The sequence below is a fragment of the Sander lucioperca genome, chromosome 4, assembly GCF_008315115.2.
Source record: "Sander lucioperca isolate FBNREF2018 chromosome 4, SLUC_FBN_1.2, whole genome shotgun sequence".
In the NCBI taxonomy this organism is placed as follows: domain Eukaryota; kingdom Metazoa; phylum Chordata; class Actinopteri; order Perciformes; family Percidae; genus Sander; species Sander lucioperca.
Genome location: NC_050176.1, coordinates 24,940,915 through 24,962,329, shown reverse-complemented (window position 1 = coordinate 24,962,329; position 21,415 = coordinate 24,940,915). Strand labels below are relative to the sequence as shown.

At 41.7% G+C, this 21,415-nt stretch overlaps 1 long non-coding RNA gene across 1 annotated transcript; it reads left to right on the top strand.

Annotated features, from left to right (window-relative positions):
- Positions 1-1,924: 1,924 nt before the first annotated feature.
- On the top strand, positions 1,925-14,300 carry LOC118494983. The gene is made up of 3 exons (XR_004897215.1): positions 1,925-1,976; positions 3,072-3,080; positions 14,289-14,300. It is a non-coding gene; the product is annotated as an uncharacterized LOC118494983 (long non-coding RNA).
- Positions 14,301-21,415: the final 7,115 nt, after the last annotated feature.

Sequence of the window (21,415 nt, the reverse complement as noted above, 5' to 3'; positions counted from 1 at the left end):
GAGACGATACAGTCTATAAGGATCACCGGCAGACACCGGCAGACAACCACCCACCAAGAGCCTGGGTCTGTCCGAGGTTTCTCCCTAAAAGGAAGTTTTACTCACCACTCGAGGTTTCTTCCTAAAAGGAGTTTTTCCTCACCACTTTCACACTAAATGCTTGCTCTTGGGGGAATGACTGGAATTGTTGGGTCTTTGTAAATTACAGAGTGTGGTCTAGACCTACTCTCTGTAAAGTGTCTCGAGATAACTCTTGTTATGATTTGATACTATAAATAAAATTGAATAGAAAACAGAGGGGCGACAGAGCATGTATTGAGAAAGGCAGAGATACTTAATTTGTGTGTGTGTGTGTGTGTGTGTGTCTGTGTTTCGGAAGGGTCAGGGGAAAGTCCTGTATGAGATCTTTCATGAACCCATTGACCGGTTGGCGTGTACTGTAAGAATTCTAGAGTCTTATTTTGACTCTAGAGAAATAATGAGAAGGGAAAGATAGCAGAAATGGAGCATGATGCCCTATCATCCTCCTCTTCTACCATATGTAAGCATGTACACGTACCAGTGCTGCACTTCAGCATTGTGTGCTGTTATTGAGACCGTATCACAGAAAGAATGCAAAGGACACAAAGTCAATTTCACTTCATCCTCTTTTTGCTCAGTGTATTATACTCGGTAAGAATGAGTAGAAAGAGATGCAAGAGTTCCTTTCACTGTATGAAAAGTGGGATTTTCATCAGTAAGTGGCACTGTAGATTGTCGTGGAAGTTCAGGTTTACGACTGTACATGACAATTTACAGGCAACACTGAAAACTGCCGTGAATTGTCGGAAATTGACGTGGGCCTGGCTTGGCAGTTGTCCCCCCATGACCCCCCCCTCCCTCCTTTATTCTAGGGGAGGCTTTAACATGTAAATGAAAATGCTGTGAGCTATACAAATGCAAATCAGGGTAGCAGCAGGGGGAGTTTTACCCCAGGTGACATTTTTCTAAAAGGTATTAACTTCATTTTAAGAAAATCTCTGGTATAAATAGATCAGGCTCAGTATAGCCTAATTATAGACTCTTACATTTTAACTTGAATTGATTTATTTAATGAAAGTATGCTAGATTAATTACTGTGAATGTCATTAGCAATGGCTAATGTTATATAAAAAGATACACAAAACAATTGATTTCAACAGTTAGTTTTAATCAGGCTTTGCCACAAAGGTAAAATGTGCATTCCATGATTCATTCACAGTCTCCTCAACTCAGCTCAACCACTGTGCATAGTGGCATGACTGCAGTGACCTTTTCTTTGGTCTTGCTTAAATGCACAGTGGATGTGTTAACCACACATCTCCCAGTAATGCACTCAACAGGCAGAAATGATGTTGGGTATGACGTGTCTGTTCCCTGCAAGCTCCAAACTTGAAGCTTTGGCTTTCCATAAAAAATGTCTGTCCAGATGGGGATGAAGCCAGGAAACTTGTGCAATAACATGTTTGAAAGCAGTACCTTTTGACACAACATTAACAACTATAAACTGCTTTTTAATGGCTGGTTGTAGCACTTTTTTAATTCAAATTTCCAATTTATATTTAATTTAATTTTAATCATCATTTAATGATTTGTTGGGTATTTGTGAATTGTATCTTATTGAGTTTAATTTATTTATCATATTGCTTTCCGTCTCCTCCTTACAACACCGTCTTGTATTGCTAAGGTAGGTTACGTGTAAAATGCTGCTGCACTATTTTATTGTTTTCTTAGAAAATTGTGTTGTGGCCCTTCAATATTTATTGTCTCAAAGTTAATACGATATTAACTAGCTGTTTTGTGCCGTTTTTATGGTTAAATATAAGTTTTAACAGTGCTTTGTTTAACTCTTTTTCTTTTTGTGCTGTTTCTGTGTAATGTAAATAACGGAGGTTCTGCAGTCCATTTTGATATTGTCTTCTGCAGAGCAAATAAATTCTGGAAAACCGTCAGCTGAAGTCCAGATTTAGGCTACATGATGCTGATAATGACGCCACTGTGTGTAAGTAACTTTTACTGTTTTCTCCTTCTTGTTTAATTTTACTGTGAGTTAAGTTTTTTTATTCATACCACTCTCATTTAATTGTTTTCCAGCTGCCTTTAAGACATTACGAGACAGTACGCAGTCAATCGAGAAGAAAGAGGGTAAGATTTATTAGATTAGATCCGTCTTTGGTCAATGGGACTATTTTTCAGGTGCATTAATAGATGTGTTGTGTCCATACGCAGTGAGGAAGACGGCATCGTTGGTGGGGTGCATGGATGGATTGTGCAGCCAGGAGCTCACAAGCTCTGTCCCACGCTGTAGTCGAGATTAGAGTCGATTCCAAAGTACAGGACAACGCACCACAGACGTCTGCAAAATGGACCGAATTCAGACAGAATGCCGCCAGTTACCTACAGCTCCGAGGCGGCCGCGGGGCTTCTCGTGAGCTTGGCCATTTGTTGTGTGGGCAGATCTCCTACGCTTTATTGTACATAGTTGTGTGTTTGTGTTTGTGCTAATAAAGCTCTTTCTTTGAATAAACTGCACGGTCCTGGCAAATAATTTTTTGGGATAATAATGACATGAATATACATATACATCTGCACAACATAGCATATATATATATATATATATATATATACTTACTCACCTAAAGGATTATTAGGAACACCATATTAATACTGTGTTTGACCCTATCCTATCAATATGGGCCAACATTTCTAAAGAATGCTTCCAGCACCTTGTTGAATCAATGACACAAAGAATTAAGGCAGTTCTGAAGGTGAAAGGGGTCCCCCACACCATTACAAAACCACCACCACCAGCCTGCCCAGTGGTAACAAGGCATGATGGATCCATGTTCTCATTCTGTTTACGCCAGATTTTGACTCTACCATCTGAATGTCTCAACAGAAATTGAGACTCATCAGACCAGGCAACATTTTTCCAGTCTTCAACTGTCCAATTTTGGTACACTCGTGCAAATTGTAGCCTCATTTTCCTATTTTTAGTGGAGATGAGTGGTACCCGGTGGGGTCTTCTGCTGGTGTAGCCCATCCGCCTCAAGGTTGTGTGTGTTGTGGCTTCACAAATGCTTTGCTGCATACCTCGGTTGTAACGAGTGGTTATTGGAGTCAAAGTTGATCTTCTATCAGCTTGAATCAGTCGGCCCATTCTCCTCTGACCTCTGGCATCAACAAGGCATTTTCTCCCCCCAGGACTGCAGCATACGGGATGTTTTTCCTTTTTCAGACCATTCTTTGTAAACCCTAGAAATGGTTGTGCGTGAAGACCCCAGTAACTGAGCAGATTGTGAAATACTCAGACCAGCCCGTCTGGCACCAACAACCATGCCACGCTCAAAGTTGCTGAGATCACCTTTCTTTCCCATTCTGACATTCAGTTTGGAGTTCAGGAGATTGTCTAGACCTGGACCACACCCCTAAATGCATTGAAGCAGCTGCCATGTGATTGGTTGATTAGATAATTTCATTAACATGAAATTTAACAGGTGTTCCTCATAATCATTTAGGTGTGTGTATATATATACAGTATATATTATAATGACCCAGGGTGAGCAATAGTGACAGACCTACCAACCAATCACGAGTGATTTTTCTTGTTTAAAAGTAGCAGTTGCATCCAATACTGACTGGGGAAATTCAAGCCAGGGCAGACAGGCGCGGTGTTGCTGCTATTCATATGCTAATTAGAGTCAGAAGCACCTCCGCGGGAGCTCTCCACATACGTCATGGTTCGTTTCCGTCAATATGTGGCACAGACAAACGCGACGTTCACAGCCTGTAAATTGTTGTTAACTTGCCGAAAATTAGGGAGATTTCCGGGCGTTTACGGGGACGAAAATCCCACTTTTCATGCAGTGTTTGTGCATTTACAATGCCCAAAGTAGGAAGGCAACACAATAAACTGTAGTTGGGTTATCTAAGTGATTCACTATTGCACATGTTGTTTGTTTTTTGTGATCAACTTTTTTATTGGCACCTTCAGACATACAGAACAAATTCCACATTGTGTTACAGGTAATAGCAGATGGTGCACAGAACAGAGAAACACAAATTGAACAAGAACAAAAACCCTCCCCCCCCCCCACCCTCTGCAGTCTCGAGGAAAACAAAAGAAACAAACAAAGAGAAACCACCGCTGAGGTCATTAGGTCTGATATTTGTGCTGCTGTGTTTTTACATAGGTTGATAGTTGATGATTTGGCTTTGTTAATCCTTGCTGTAGAGAGCTTAAGCATAACTATGTCTAGGAAATACACCACCCACTGTTTTATACAAAGTGAGTGTTTCCCCATGGTACTCCATAACATTTTAGGGCTGATCTTAAGCGAAGATAAAAGAAGAAGGATGTCCTGGGGACCTCAAAACTAGCTCTCAGGTCTTCAAAACTCAACATACCTTTCTCATTGAATAGCTGGTCTAAAGTATAAATAACTCTGTCACTCCACTGCTTATAAGCAAAGGGTTTGTTACCAGACATTAAGTGTGTATTGTGCCATATTGGGGTATTCAAATGCCACTTATTGGTGTAGTATAGTTGCTCCTCCAACTGTTTAAAGTTGGTCAATGTGTTGGTGATAATAGGGCCATAGGCTAACATACACTTTTTTGGACACACACCTGCAAAGGCAAGATCTTGCAGTCTTAGACTTCCAGTGAGGTTTTGCTCTATTTGTCTCCATGGAACTGTAGATGAGGGGTCCATCCACACTCTGAGGGCCCTTAGCTGAAAAGCTCTGTAGTACACTTTAAAGTTGGGGAGGGCCAGGCTTCCCGTGTTTGTGGTACGTTGCAGGGTAGAGTATTTTAGCCTAGGTTGTTTATTTTCCAAATATACTGCCGAATTAAGGTAACAAGTTTCTTCCAGAAATGTATTGGTGGGGGTAAGGGAATCATTGTACTTAAGAAGTTCACACGAGGAACTATGTTCATTTTAACCACAGCAATCCTGGACCGTAGCGATGCTGGCAGCGCAGACCAATTGGCCAGATCCCTTTGAACACTACTTAATATAGTTTCATAGTTGTCCTGGACAACTCGCTGTAACAATGTGTGTATGGTGATGCCCAAATATGTAATTTTGCTTTGGGTTGGTATTGTAACACTAATGGCTGATGTCACATGCCTGTTGTTCAATAAAAGAAGATTAGATTTATTCCAGTTAATTTTATAGCCAGAGATTGAGCCAAATTAGATCTTAAGGAGTTTTGGAATAGAGTCCTCAAGATCAGAGATGTACAACAAAATATCATCTGCAAATAATGATATTGAGCTGTTATTGGATTTAATCTGGACATTACAGATTTTATTTTGCCTTATGGCTTGGGCTAACGGTTCATTGCAAACAGCATGGGGGAAAGCGGGCATCCCTGTCGCAAGCCCCGCTCGATGGGAAATGGCTGAGAATGCAAGCGATTGGTTGAGACTATGGCTGTGGGATTCGCATATAAAGTACGCACTATGTCCCCCCCCCCAAACCAAGCCTCTCCATTACTTGCCACAAGTTGTTCCACTCTAGGAAGTCGAAAGCCTTTTCCGCGTCCACTGATAAAACTGCTGCCATTGTTAGAAGGTTTTTGGCTTCTTCTATTACATGAAATAGTCTGCGTACATTGTCTGCAGCATGACGCTTTGGTATAAAACCTGATTGGTCGGGGTGGACTAGCTTCTCGATAAAGCGCTCTAGGCAGAGAGCCAAGACTTTGGAATAAAACTTAATATCAGTCCCGATGAGGCTGATGGGCCTGAAATTTGAGCAATCCGTAAGATCTTTGCCCTTTTTGGGCATAACAGAAATTAGTGCAGTGTTTGTTGGTGGAAAGTACCCTTCTCTATGGCTGCAGTTAGAGCTTGTAAAATGGTAGGTCCTAATATGTCAAAATACTGTAGAAGTTCTGATGGAATTCCATCCAACCCTGGCGTTTTCCCTTTTTTAACTGTTTCTAATTCTGATTTAAGTTCCTCTAACGTTATAGGTCGACCCAGTTCTTCTGCCTCCTCTGGGTCTAGAAGAGGCAGGTTTAGTTCTTTTAGGAACTCCTGGCACTGTGTCGGATCTGAGTTGCAGGAGGACTCATATAACTTTGAATAGAAGGGTTGAAAAGTGGCGCTGATATCCTTAGGATTTGTTGAGATACCTCGATCTGTGTGGATGCTGTTGATAGTAGCTCTGGATTCGCTTTGTTTTAATTTCAGAGCAAGCAATTTGCTCGGTTTACAGCCATTAAAGTAATAATTTTGCCTCACTGTGCATTATGAACTCAGCTCTCCTTCTTAGCAGATCATTCAGCTCTGTTCGACTTGTGACTAAAAGAGTATGTGTAGATTTAGAAAAAAAAGTCATCATATAAGTATCCTTATATTAAATCAAGTACCGCATTCATGTCTCCCCCTATAATTAGTGAATATTCATTGAGAGAAAGCAATTCATTGGTTAGGCGCGGGAAAAAAACTTTCATCATATATAGATGGTGCATATACTGAAACAAAGGCTATTTTCCTACTCCTTATCGTGGTACATACATAAGATATCCTGCCAGATAAGTCTTTACTGCTTTTGTCTACTGTGAGTGTGCATTTCCGCGACAGCAACACAATGGAGCCCTTGGTTTTGGTATTGTCACTAGAGGAGGCAGCAACCTTGAAGTATTTATTTTATAGACGATTTACATCTCTTTTACATAAATGTGACTCTTGTACAAGCATCACGTCTATGTTCTTCCTTCTTAAATAGTCCAGGAATTTAGCTCGTTTGATTGGCCCGTTTACCCCCCTGATGTTAACTGAAAGGATTGAAAGCTCAGCCATCTTCAAAATTCACACGCATACATGTCTCGAGTACCCTACCGGAATTTGCTGATAAATTTGTAGCACAGGGTGCTTCCGTTAGCTCTGAGCAAAGTGTGGTAAAAACATAAAAAATAAAAGAAATCCCCTAACCCTCTGAGACCACAGACCCCATCCCCTATCTGCAAGATACGTGGCCACATCAATCGCAGCTCGCGTAAACTCCAGCCCACAATTACCCCTCCTGTTTAAAGTCACAGGTACATTGAAACAGGTCTAGTGAACTTCTTATGCTAAACATGAACGGTGTTACAAAAACCCTAGAACTAGGTCTCAACCTTATATGTGAAAAACACACCAATCTAGTTGGAGTAATAAACATAGATTATAAACTGGACGGTCAGCATTTATCATGTTCTTTCAGTCTGGTTAAATGCTCCTTTAATGCTTGACTCCAAAACTTACATACAGTGCCCTCGAGACAAATTTAGCACGGTGGCCCAGACACCGCTAGTCCACAGCTGCTGGGTCCGCCAGCCTCGGCCCCTCCGCCAGCTCCAGCACCAGATGCAAAGTCCCCCCGCCATCCTCTTGCTTCGCCATCGGCAACAGGCCCCGGGGCGGAGCACCCGTGTTGATGTTGCGTTGTCCGCTACATCCAGCTCCTGACAGAAAACGTCCTCATCTGTGGTTGCAGTGAAGGCTAACTCTCTCCCTCCGTGGGTCACTCCCAGGGTGGCTGGGTGGATGAGCAGGTCCGGGGTGCTCTTAGCATGTATCTCGTGTTGTGCTTCTTCAGGCTCCCGATGCCGCTGGGTCGTGAATGCACTGCAGTCAGGTTGCATCAGATCACGCACCGTAGTTCGCTCTGTCTCAAGCTCTGCCCTGGTGTGTTGCAGCGAGGCATTCATTTCCGTCAGCGCTCCCTTTATTGCATTGTAAATCACTGATTCAAGCACACTTAGTTGCTTTTCCAAGGGAATGTGCTAGCATTAGACGCTATATTAGCCACCGCTCTGCTAGCCGCCGCCATGTTTGCAGATTTTGTGTTTGAGAATGTAGCTTAGACGACAACGGGACTTGTATTCTCGCACTTGCTGGTAGTTCACTGAGTCACTGTGATAGCAGATAAAACAATTTGGCGTTGAAGAAAAAGGAATAGACCTGGTTATTCAATGAAATGCGGAGGTGGGTACGAAAGCTCTAGTTTTCTGCGACCATTGTGATAGCTGGTCACGTGAGCTCCACTATTGCACTTTAATGCTGTGTTGTGCTAGACTGGGTAAACCCAGGCCGATCTGCCGGCGATTTGATTTCGCCCTGCAGCTCAGGCTGGAAACCTGTACATTATTCTATCCTGCTCCTGTTACAAATTTGCAGGAACCAATCACGATAGACGATCGAGAAGCAACCAAGCAGCTTTTTGTTGACATTCAATATGGCGGCCACCGAAGCGCAGCAACCCGTTGATGCCACTGTCGCTGCTCCGTCACCTGGATCATTGGTCTGATTGGTTGAAGGACTATCCAATTGTGTCATTTGAACTTTGCCCGTTGATCACGCCTATTGTGCAGTAGAAATCCAGAGCAGACTCCCCAGACTATGGGTGGAACGGTACATGTATTCGTATTGAACCGAAACGGTACGGGCGTCTCGGTTCGGTACATGAATTTGCACGGAGAATACACGGTATAAAAATAAATAAAACTTGCATGCAAATGAATGAATGTAATGTGGAACTACTGTTACATACGTGTTTCTTAGGGACACCTAATCTGTAGCCCTGCCTTAGCTCTGAAGCTCCCAAGCTCCGCCTAAATGTTGAGTCGGTCCAGTGAGTCCACACGAAGCAAACTAGTCCCTTCCATATACAACCAAACACGGATGTACTGTAGCTGTATCCCTTCTTGCCTCGACCACAAATGGCCTCCAGGTCCATTTGCTTCACTGTTAGCTCCGCTTTTAGCTCCGCCGTTAGCTGTTAGCTCCGCCGTTAGCTTCGCTGTTTGCTGCTTGCTCCGCTGTTAGCGTGTGAAGCTAACGCCACAATTCTCCAACTGCTCTGTGTAACCGAAGCTGCTCTTTTAACCCCCCTGCTCTGTGCATTCACATATGAGAGCAGTGCTTGTCTCCCATATCACACTACTAGCTGATTGTCTTATTTAGTTTACAAGTTCCAGATGGAGTCTGGAGATGATGTGGGGTAGCCTACTTATTGTTCACTGTTTACATCTTACTTTATACGCTTCAGGCTGTTGCAGCTAGCTCAGGGGACAGACTGTATGACACTAGGTGGTACAGCCTGAGACAGCTAGCTCAGGGAACAGACTGGATGACACTAGGTGGTACAGCCTGAGACAGCTAGCTCAGGGGACAGACTGGATGACACTAGGTGGTACAGCCTGAGACAGCTAGCTCAGGGGACAGACTGGATGACACTAGGTGGTACAGCCTGAGACAGCTAGCTCAGGGGACAGACTGGATGACACTAGGTGGTACAGCCTGAGAGAGCTAGCTCAGGGGACAGACTGGATGACACTAGGTGGTACAGCCTGAGACAGCTAGCTCAGGGGACAGACTGGATGACACTAGGTGGTACAGCCTGAGACAGCTAGCTCAGGGGACAGACTGTATGACACTAGGTGGTACAGCCTGAGACAGCTAGCTCAAGGGACAGACTGTATAAAATAAAGTATTCTTGCTATTAAGTGCGACAGGTATACCTTTCTAGTTTCCACTCTGCCACGACCTCCTGTAGCTTCTCAGCTAGGTGAGTGCCTGTGTGCTGCTCATACAGGGTCCATGTCTGTAGAACAGTCAATAAAATGAATAGTCACCGTGAGATAGCTTTCCGTAGCACGCGAAGTCCAAGCATCACTCGTTAGTGAAACGGAGGGTGCAGCTGACAGCTCGTGCTCCATCAACGTCCGTGTTTGGTTGCATATGGAAGGGACTACAGTTTGCCTCATATGTGGATGGGATGGCATGTTGTAACGAGGTTCGAGTACATACAACAAATACTTGAAGCCAGGTTCCTCTACGAGTGAATATGGGCGCATTGAAGATGACATGTAAATTCCGATTGCTTCAGTGATATTTTTGGCCCTATTTTTTATTTGTATCTAAAGGCTGGTTAAGCACTGTAAGGAGGAGAAGTTGGACAGTTTTCTTTTGTCTCGTTCCAGTGATTGGCACATCAGAGTGATGGCGTCGGACATGCGTTAGCATGTTAGATATATTTCCACTCACATACCCAACAACTGCTGAACAACACCGACACACAGTCCTCATCTTATCCACCATTCTCTCGCCTGTACTACTGGAACTGACTGGGAAACCAAAGTTTTCCCAAACTTGCGATATTAAAGAGGCCGGCAACTCTTGTGGGTCGCCACCACTCACTATAGGCTACTCGTCCTTATTGCTGCTAGCTCTGACTCACTCACTGGACCGTCGACATGTAGGCGGAGCTCGGGAGCTTCAGAGTGGGGGGCTACAGATTAGGTGTCCCTAAAGAAACGCGTATCTAAAAGTAGATCCGCATTACATTAATTAATTTGCACGCAAGTTTTATTTATTTTTATGAGTAAAAATAAGTGAAGCCAATGGAAGGAAGTGCCTTAAAGCTGCATTCTATCTAATTTCCAGCAGGGGGCGACTCCACTGGCTCCAAAAAGAAGTAAGCTTCTATAGAAGACTATGGGAAAATTACTCTACTACTCACTTGATTTATTACCTCAGTAAACATTTTCCTAATGAATTTATGGCCTCAATTGCTAGTTTTGAGTCTTCTTCATATAGCATGATGTTTATTTCGTAAATTATGGTCCCATTTATTTTAAAATAGATGATAAAGCAGGGGATGCCTTAGGGGTGTGGCTACACGCCAACCTGTCAATCAGGACAGGGGCTTAACAATGCTAACCATGGCACTGTGGACATTAAAATAGCCGTGAACTTGTTTTGGGGTGTTGTCATCCTAAACTTTGACCCTCTCACTGTGTCTTTTCACTTCATTAAAGTTGATTGGAACACTTTGGTCACCTAGAAATGTCATGTTCAGCGTTCTGCCAACCAAGCTAGCTAGCTAGCGCTAGTGTTAGCTGGTAACTTAAGAGAAAGTCTGCTGATTTTCAACCAGCTCTGTGTGCTCCCGTACATGACACCAGTACCAGTGGGTCCGTGTTTACCCGCCGGTAAAACTCCACTGGATGACTCGCGTCAGAAGGGTTGAAAATCCCTCCTCTTTAGCGTTTAGCTTAGTGCAGCGCCATTGAAACCATACACATAGATGTCATCCTCCCCAGTTCTGCCCTTTTGTCCAAAAGTTTTGTTTTGTTGTTAAAAAAAGGTTAAATTTAAAAACTGTGCATCAAATCAGCACATCGGCAGAATCTGTTAGGGGGATGGGAAAACAGTTAGAAAGCAGGATTAAGAAAATCTATCAAACCAAAAGTTTAAGACAAGTGTAAAACCTTTAGCAAACAAGCAGGCATAAATATATTTAGAGGGATAACATTCTCACCTACCAATGAAATGTTAGGCTGTGATTGTGTGTGGGAAGTCACTGAGGGATCATGTTTCTCTCTCCTATTGGTTGGTCAGGACGCCTCCACGGAGAAGATGTGTAGGGAAATGGACATTTGTCTAGACAATTTGTGGAAAAAAGAACTAAGTGCTATAGTCTGTGGGTGGAAAATGGGCAAATGAATCACAAAAAAGAAAAATGCACAAAAAAAGAAAGTGCAAAACAAATGGCAAACAAGCAAGCATAAAATGATAGAATAGATTGGTAAAGTGCTCACCCACCTCTGTAGTGTTTGTACAGTAGATATGAAGCCACTAAGGGATGATGTCCTTTTCACAGTTCTAACAACTCCTGCTGGTTGGTTGAGCAAAGAGCAGGCAAGGCACCTTTCAACAAGGGCAATTCAAAGTGCTGTACATACTGTAGGACATAAAGCATTAAGGCTATACATAAAATAAACACAAGACAATATAAACTGACACATTTGAATCAAATTTAAAGGGGTGATTGAGTGATATATAGGGTATTTTACACTGTTCCTTAAGGTCTCCTAATAGGGTATGTAACATTGGTTGGGCTGAAAATTGCCCGAATGCTATTTCATTAGGCCCTTAACTACCCTGTGAAGATGGCTCTATTTGGAACATGAGCTTTTCTTCCAAATATGGTATGCTCATGAATATTTAGATAAGCTGCACGCTGATTGGTTTGAGCGAACCACATAGAAACACATTAGGAGACGAGACAGCAGGTCTCATATTTCAGACACTTCAAAGTTATACATTGTTTGTCGGGCTATTTCGTTATTAAATTCACTTCTGAGACTTTTTTAAGTGAGAAATCAACTATATAAAGCTCAAATATGGGCCGTTTTCTGAAAATTGATGGCTAATTGCAAATTTGGTAAGACGTGTTGGACTTTAGCTAGGAGGTCCACACAGTCTGACGAGAAAGCGGCAACCTCCATACTCAGTGAAAGTCATGGTTTCCCTGGGTACTGGACTACTGGGGGCTCCGTGGAGCTCCGCGGAGCTGGCTGGCTGCCAGTTGCCGGCATAACTAGAGTAGCTATATTTACAGTTTGAATTTCATCACGCCACTTATATAACATCTCCCCAAGGTCTTATAAAGCTAACAATGGTGTCCGATTTCAAGTTAATGAATTTTTGTGAACATTATGGATTTCGTTAGCTGCTACTGTCCCTTCAATCCTATGTGTACAGATCGCGGCTAGTTAGCATCATTTTCGGCGTAATTCCAGTATATTTACAGTTTGAATTTCATCACACCACTTATATAACATCTACCCCAAGGTCTTATAAAGCTAACTATGGTGTCCGATTTCAATTTAATGAATTTTTGTGAACATTAGGGGTTTCGTTAGCTGCTACTGTCCCTTCAATCCTATGTGTAGCTACAGATCGCAGCTAGTTAGCATCATTTTCGGCATAATTCCAGTATATTTACAGTTTGAATTTCATCACGCCACTTATATAACATCTACCCCAAGTTCTTATAAAGCTAACTATGGTGTCCGATTTTAATTTAATGCATTTTTGTGAATTCCAGAGGAATTCTAAGAGGAGGCTAGCTAGCTCTCATTGATAGAGCTCCATTCAGCCGCAGGCTCTATCAATGAGACTCGCGGACAAGAGGCGTTTATTTCCCCAATCGTTTGTTTAAATAGCTCAACACATTATAATTACACACATTATAGGATTAACTGGAACCTGCAGTAAGAGATTGCTGGCGTAACAAGCTTGCTGACCGCGCTCTCACTCACACACACCAGCCATTTAGCAGGAAGAAGGGAGCTGCAGGCCCTGGAGCTGTGCCAGGGCAGCGGCGTTTGGTAGTCCATAACCCAAAACACGGTGACTTGTGCGGGTATGGAGTGCTGTGGGCTGCCAGCCGTGACGGAGCTCCATCCTACTCACAGCAGGCCGGGGTCTGTGAAGGAAGGCAGGCCGGGCGGCGAGGCAGCAACACAGGCAGCACCGGTCGCTGAACTCCGATACACAGTCGGACAAAATTTGCAATTACACATACATTTTCGTAAAACGGCCCATATTTGACCTCTACATAGTTGATTTCTTGCATAAAAAAGTCTCAGAAGTGAATTTAGTGGTAAAATATCAGATTAACAAAGTATACAATTTCTGAGATCTACGCGACCTATTCAGAAGACTAAGATCAGTGGTGTAGCCTATGTAAATGTTTGGGCGTGACAAAGAAAGACTAGAGCCAAATGAGGAGGAGCCACCGAGTTGAGATTTGCCAGTTTTCAGAGGCAGTTTCAAATTGTGAGATTTGCAGAGGAAAGAGGTGTCAATGGGATTTTGAGGTTCTCTGTATGTCCTAGTTACCCACTAAACTGTCATTATTCAACTATGACAAGGTAAAATCGGTTTTGCATTCAATCACCCCTTTAAGAGTGGAGATGCAGCGCAGTGTAAGATATGAATAAATATTATAAATATTTAATTTAATAGCTGTGGCAAACACAAAAGTGTGGTGGGAAGCTGGTGAGTGATTATGTCCTTTTGCTGACCAAGTCTCACATAAAAGAAGAATAAGTGCAAGAAATGTGCAACGCTAACAAGTGAGCATGGCATGTTTTCAATACCATCCATCTTCGTCCGCTTATCCAGTATCGGGTCGCGGGGGTAGCAGCTCCAGCAGGGGACCCCAAACTTCCCTTTCCCGAGCCACATTAACCAGCTCGGACTGGGGGATCCCGAGGCATTCCCATGCCAGGTTGGAGATATAATCCCTCCACCTAGTCCTGGGTCTTCCCCGAGGCCTCCTCCCAGCTGGACGTGCCTGGAACACCTCCCTAGGGAGGCGCCCAGGGGGCATCCTTACCAGATGCCCGAACCACCTCAACTGGCTCCTTTCGACGCGAAGGAGCAGCGGCTCTACTCCGAGCTCCTCACGGATGACTGAGCTTCTCACCCTATCTATAAGGGAGACGCCAGCCACCTCCTGAGGAAACCCATTTTGGCCGCTTGTACCCTGGATCTTGTTCTTTCGGTCATGACCCAGCCTTCATGACCATAGGTGAGGGTAGGAACAAAAACTGACCGGTAGATTGAGAGCTTTGCCTTCTGGCTCAGCTCTCTTTTCGTCACAACGGTGCGATAAATTGAATGTAATACCGCACCCGTTGCGCTGATTCTCCGACCAATCTCCCGTTCCATTGTGCCCTCACTCGCGAACAAGACCCCAAGGTACTTGAACTCCTTCACTTGGGGTAAGGACTCATTCCCTACCTGGAGAAGGCACTCCATCGGTTTCCTGCTGAGAACCATGGCCTCCGATTTAGAGGTGCTGATCCTCATCCCAGCCGCTTCACACTCGGCTGCAAACCGATCCAGTGAGTGTTGGAGGTCATAGGCCGATGATGCCATCAGGACCACATCATCCGCAAAAAGCAGCGATGAGATCCCCAGCTCACCAAACTGCAACCCCTCTCCACCCCGACTACGCCTCAATATCCTGTCCATAAATACTACAAACAGGATTGGTGACAAAGTGCAGCCCTGGCGGAGGCCAACTCTCACCTGAAACGAGTCCGACTTACTGCTGAGAACCCGGACACAGCTCTCGCTTTGGTCGTACAGAGATTGGATGGCCCTGAGAAGGGACCCCCTCACCCCATACTTCCACAGCACCTCCCACAGTATCTCCCGGGGGACCCGGTCATACGCCTTCTCCAGATCCACAAAGCACATGTAGACCGGTTGGGCATACTCCCAGGCCCCCTCCAGGATCCTTGCGAGAGTAAAGATCTGGTCCGTCCAACCAGGACGGAATCCGCATTGTTCCTCTTCAACCTGAAGTTCGACTATCGGCCGAACCCTCCTTTCCAGCACCTTGGAGTAGACTTTACCGGGGAGGCTGAGAAGTGTGATACCCCTGTAATTGGCACACACCCTCTGGTCCCCCTTTTTGAAAAGGGGAACCACCACCCCGGTCTGCCACTCCTTAGGCACCGTCCCAGACTTCCACGCAATGTTGAAGAGGCGTGTCAACCAAGACAACCCCTCCACACCCAGAGCTTTAAGCATTTCTGGACAGATCTCATCAATCCCTGGGGCTTTGCCACTGTGGAGTTGTTTAACTACCTCAGCAACTTCCACCAGGGAAATTGACGACAATCTCCCATCATCCTCCAGCTCTGCCTCTACCATAGAGGGCATATTAGTCGGATTTAGGAGTTCCTCAAAGTGCTCCTTCCACCGCCCTATTACCTCCTCAGAGAGTTATAAGAGGTAGCTTGTGCCACTCAAATATGCAGATTGATTGATGACCGGCAGGTCAAGAGGTCACGAGCTGTCAAAAATGTGATTTACATCTGCCAGATGTTTCTGACGCCATTCTTCCGGAACTTTCCAGAAAGAGGGCGTGCCTCAGACCGGATATTACCAGAGAGGAGACAGGAAGCTGCATATTAATGCATCAAGACAGGAAATTGCGTTTTCAGATGAACCAATGAGCAAGAATTAAGTATCTTTACACTATTTGAAGCCGTTAACTGTGAGCCCAGAGAGTGGGTAAGACTGGGTTGTAAAAAAGGAATGTTCAAAAACGCAAGAGCTCCTCTTACAACAGGCTAAGGAAGTAGCTCTAATAAGCATGAATGGGCCTAAGCCCCAAAGGTCAATGCATCTCTACACACACACAGCTCTGGTTGGTATGTCTGGCTCACACTGTCCTCTGCCCTCCTGCGTCCTCCGCTGCTCCGTACTCATCTGGCTGTGCCTGCTTCGTTCTGGCCCGGGGATCTGTGTTCACTCCCCTTTTCCCTCCACACCTATTTTTCCCATGCCCGAACACTCTACCGGAAATTGCGTTTTCAGTTCAAATGAGCTAACCAGTGAGAAGTCAAAAAAAAAAAAAAAAAAGATCAACATTCCCTGTACCATAAATATGGTATTTTTCATCAGATCACACAAAATCCCACATGGCATTTGAACACAATTCATTGTGACTACTTTCTTTGAATTTTGAGTAATTTATTCAACTTAGTCACTCTTTTTTTTGTTTACGGTCAAAATGTAGGAAATTAATGGGAAAGAGTATAATATTCATCCATACACACACTCCTACAACTTTCTTGTGCTTGTGTACCATTATACACATGAAACACACGCACACACACACACACGAAACACACACACACACACACACACACACACACACAAACAGACACAGTTCATGTTGTCATGTTGCCGCTTGTGCATGTGACCCACACTAATGTTCGCCCACACATGCATATGAATTTTAACTTGTGAATACAAAACTTATTTTGTATCATTTTAATGTAACTAGCAAAACAGATTTGTAGTGATTGACATTGACAATTCACAATGACAAACATTGACATTGACTTAAAAGATTGGTTGTGTTTAATGTGGTGAAAGATGTCAATTTAAAAAAAGATAACGTAGCAGCAAATAGTTAAGCTAATTATATTAAATATACAAACGTTAAAAAATATGTTCTTGTGACATTTTTGTATTAATACAGCTGTTAAAATTATATTTTATTCTCCTTGATGTACACAATGCTTATCATAGCTGTAAAAAATGTAAGATAAGATTCAACTTTGCACCCTGAACCCAATTTGTTTCTTTGTAAAACGCCAATGTTAAAAGTAAGTAGTACTACCTTGAAGTTATATGACTTCACCAGATGCATTTATGTTTTAGCGACATTGCGTCGTAATTTCCCAATTCTGAATTAACACGTCCCCAAAATGTAAGTCTCACAGACAAGATATGGTATGTATAATTACATGGTAATTCATGAATACAAAACTGATTTTGTATCATTTTAATGTAACTATCATAACCACATTCGCTTAAAAGATTGTTTGTTTTTAATGTGGTGAAAGATGCCAATTTAAAAAAGATAACATAGCAGCAAGAAGTTTACCTAATTATATTTAATATACAAACATTTTTAAACCTTATGTGATCGGTGTTAAAAAAGAAAAGAAAAAAAAAGTAAGATGAGATTCAACTTTGCACCCCGACCCAAGTTTGTTTCTTTGTAAAACACCAACATTAAAAGTAAGTAGTACTAGCTTGCATTTTACTCTGGTCTCATGTTATCTGCATTTCAACCTGAGCTTAATTATTTATAATAATAATTAATTATACAACGCAATAAGAAACTGACAACTATGTCTTAATATTTGATGGCCTGTTCAGAGAATGACCGTCAAATGATTTATCACTTAAGAGCAGAAACTAAGAATTTAAGACCACAATTTTTATCCTGTAAAAGTATCACTGAAAAGACCCTGAAGGGTGTTGGAACGGCAACTATGATTACATCAAAACTCTGACTCAAACAAGGTTCTTGTTATTTACTAGAAAAGAGAGTATTTAAGAAAATTATAAGAGATAGTTAAAAAAGAAAAAGATATAGGAAGCTTGGCCCTCTAAGCGAACTGCTATTTTATTTATGAATTCGTATATCCAAATGTGATATTGTTCGACTTTGTATTTCTATTATTGTTATACAATGTTCTGTCTTTTTTCTATCTACAACATCTATCAATGTTGGAAGATCTCTCTTGGAGTAGACTAGTTTTTCCCTTTGACAGAGCAAGGGCCTCTAGCTTGCAGTTGTCAGCTGAGGTCAAAGGTCGACCTCTGCTCTGCAGCGCTTACACACACACACACACACACACACACACACACACACACACACACACACACACAGTTGTTTTATTTTCTGTTTTTCTGTTTCCTTGACCCATTTTTTAGTCTTAAGTACTTAATACAAGAAACAAATTAACAGTTAATCATGCAACATCAGTTAGTTGCAAGGATGTATAATACAAATTACTGCAATGATTATCTCTCTCCTATATTGAGTAGTCAGGTCAGTCTTTACCTAAACACCTTTATGCTTTGTACAACTTGACATTAATGTAACTTTAAATAACTTTATGTGAAATGTCTAAATAGTTATGAGACAAACTGCTGATTCTAGTTTTAGTGATATATAATTCAGACCTGGGTAGCTTAAGTTGACTGACATTCGATAAAATTACCAACCATTTGTTGATGGAATGCACAATGCAACAGGTAACGTTCCCTTCTGTGACATGCTGGCAGAGTGATATAGAGCCAGCGGACGGGTTGTCTAGCTTTAACTTTCACTGTTTCCTTGACCCATTTTTTAGTCTTAAGTACTTAATACAAGAAACAAATTAACAGTTAATCATGCAACATTAGTTAGTTGCAAGGATGTATAATACAAATTACTGCAATGATTATCTCTCTCCTATACTGAGTAGTCAGGTCAGTCTTTACCTAAACACCTTTATGCTATGTACAACTTGACATTAATGCGTAACAACTACGTTTTAACCAGCTTTATCTTATTATCTTTTAGAAATAGTATCATATCATATATGCTGCATGAAAACGAACTGCGACCCATAGCAAGGGGCCTCTAGGCTAACCTCTGCTCTGCTGCACATACACACACACACACACACACACACACACACACACACACACAAAACTAAACATACAAGACATACTCCAAAACACACCCACACAAAACAAAGACAAAAAAAAATAAATAAAAAAAATAAATATATTTTTTAATATATATATATATATATATATATATAAATAATAATAATCCTACGCTACCACGGTCTGTGGGTTATCCATTATTTAATGTGAATTCATCTATTTTATTTTATAATCTTTATATAATTCAGTACTAAGGACCATGTGGATAAGAAATCTTGCAGTCTTGAATGCCGTTTACTTGTAATTTGTTCAATGGGCAACAAGTCCATTGTCTGTTCCAGCCAATGATCCAATGTGGGTCCTGATTGGGAAATCCATGTAGTAAGTATACATTTTTTAGCAAAATAGGAAAACATTGTAAACACACATTTTCTTGTATAGGGAAACTTATTTTCCACATCATAATTCAACAAATATAACATAGGGCATAACTCAAAAGTACAGTTACACATATCTTGAATTGCTTTGTGAATCTTCTCCCAAAAGGAATAAACAGCTTTACAATACTATAATAAATAATGAATGTTCCTAATTCAGTTCCACATTTCCTACACATAGAAGAGTTTGTATGATCAAACTTACTAAGCTTCACTGGAGTTATATAGTATTTATACAGGAATTTATAATTAGATTCCTTAACTTTAATGTTTATAGTTAAAGGTGAGGTCAATTCCGTACACAGAGTTAGCCATTCTTTTTCACTAAACTTCTTTTTAAACTCTAATTCCCAATTTGTTCTCAAAGAAGAAAAAGAGTTCTGGGAACTTTCAGACAAAATTCTATACAAGTGAGATATCTTACACTTAAGCGAAGTTGCAGAGATAATAAATTGTTCCAGCTCAGTGGGATAGAGTCTAAGTTGTCCCTTTTTATGTAAAGATACAATGATGTGAAGAACGTGCAAGTATTTAAAAAAATCTGTTCCAGGAATTTATATTCTGCACAAATAGCCGTAAAGGATTTAACGGACTCATAGCCTTCATCAAACATATCTGAAAAAGTTTTTAAACCATGAAGTGACCAATTTCGAAAGTCAGTTTGAGAGAGAGCTAGAAAGTCGGGGTTAAATGCAATAGCAGAGTTTTTGCTTATATGACCTCCTGCCAAGCTTTCAATGTGGCTTGTAAAGGGGGGAACCCCTCTACATTCATCAGGGACTGCAGTTTGTTAACATAAAGTGTTGTTGTGAACTCCAATGGATAGCATGTTAGTGATTCCAGTGCTACCCAAAGAGAACTAGTTCCCAACTTCCAACTTATAATATGTCTAACTTGGCAAGCCCAGTAGTGCCATAAAAAATTTGGAAGTCCTAACCCCCCTTTTAAACATGGTTTTGTTGAAGTGGACAGCTTAATCCTTGGGGTCTTGTTGTTCCATATACATTGTGTTAAACATCTATTAATTAACTTAAAAAAAGAAAAGGGAAAATAAAATGGCAACATATTAAAAGCATAAATAAACTTAGGGAGTATACTCCTTTTAATGGCATTAATTTTCCCAATAAGAGAGTGGGCGAGCAGACCAAGTCTGAAGTTTCTTTTTGCATTCCTCCAGCAAAGGGTTATAGTTTCCCTTAAATAGTCTGTCCAAAGCGGATGTCACTTGTACTCCAAGATATTTAAACCCATATACTGGCCAAGAGACAGGGCATTCCTTCTTAACATTTTCCACATTTGGAATGTTAAGACGGCAAGCAATTGATTTTTGTAAGTTAACCTTATACCCTGAAGTCTTAGAAAATGTTTGAATATCTGCCAAAACATGGCGCAAAGTTGACATAGGTTCAGTAACAAATACTGAAGTATCATCGGCATAGAGAGAAATTTGGTGATGTTGTGTGCCTGCGGTCACTCCCTTTATCATAGGATTAGTTCTGAACATCTCAGCAAACGGTTCTAAAGCAATAACAAATAATAATGGGGAGAGAGGGCAGCCTTGCCTGGTACCTCTTCCTAAGTGCACTGGGGGAGATTCCACATTATTAGTACAGACATTTGCATTTGGAGTGTCATATAATGCTTTAATCCATTCAATGAAATTGTAGCCTAATTTAAATGTATCTAGTACTAAAAGAAAATCCCATTCTAAGCAGTCAAACGCCTTCTCAGCATCGAGAGACAACAATAATGGTGTTTTTTCCTGGTTCAGATAATGTATGATGTTAAACAGTCGTCTAGTATTATCAGATGAGTGATGACCTTTAATGAATCCAGTTTGATCTAAATTTATTCATTTTGGGAGAATTAATTCTAATCTCTTCGATAACAGTTTTGTAATAATTTTATAGTCACAATTTAGCAAACTTATAGGCCTATATGAGGCACAACTTTGAGGGTCTTTACCTTCCTTCAATATGACAGAGATTCTAGCTGTTTTCTTAGAAACAGGAAAAATGTTATGGCTAGTGAAGTCATTAACCATTAACATAAAAACTAATTTAAGTTGTGGCTGGAAAGTTTTATAAAATTCTCCAGAAAACCCATCCGGGCCTGGAGATTTATTTGCTGGTAGT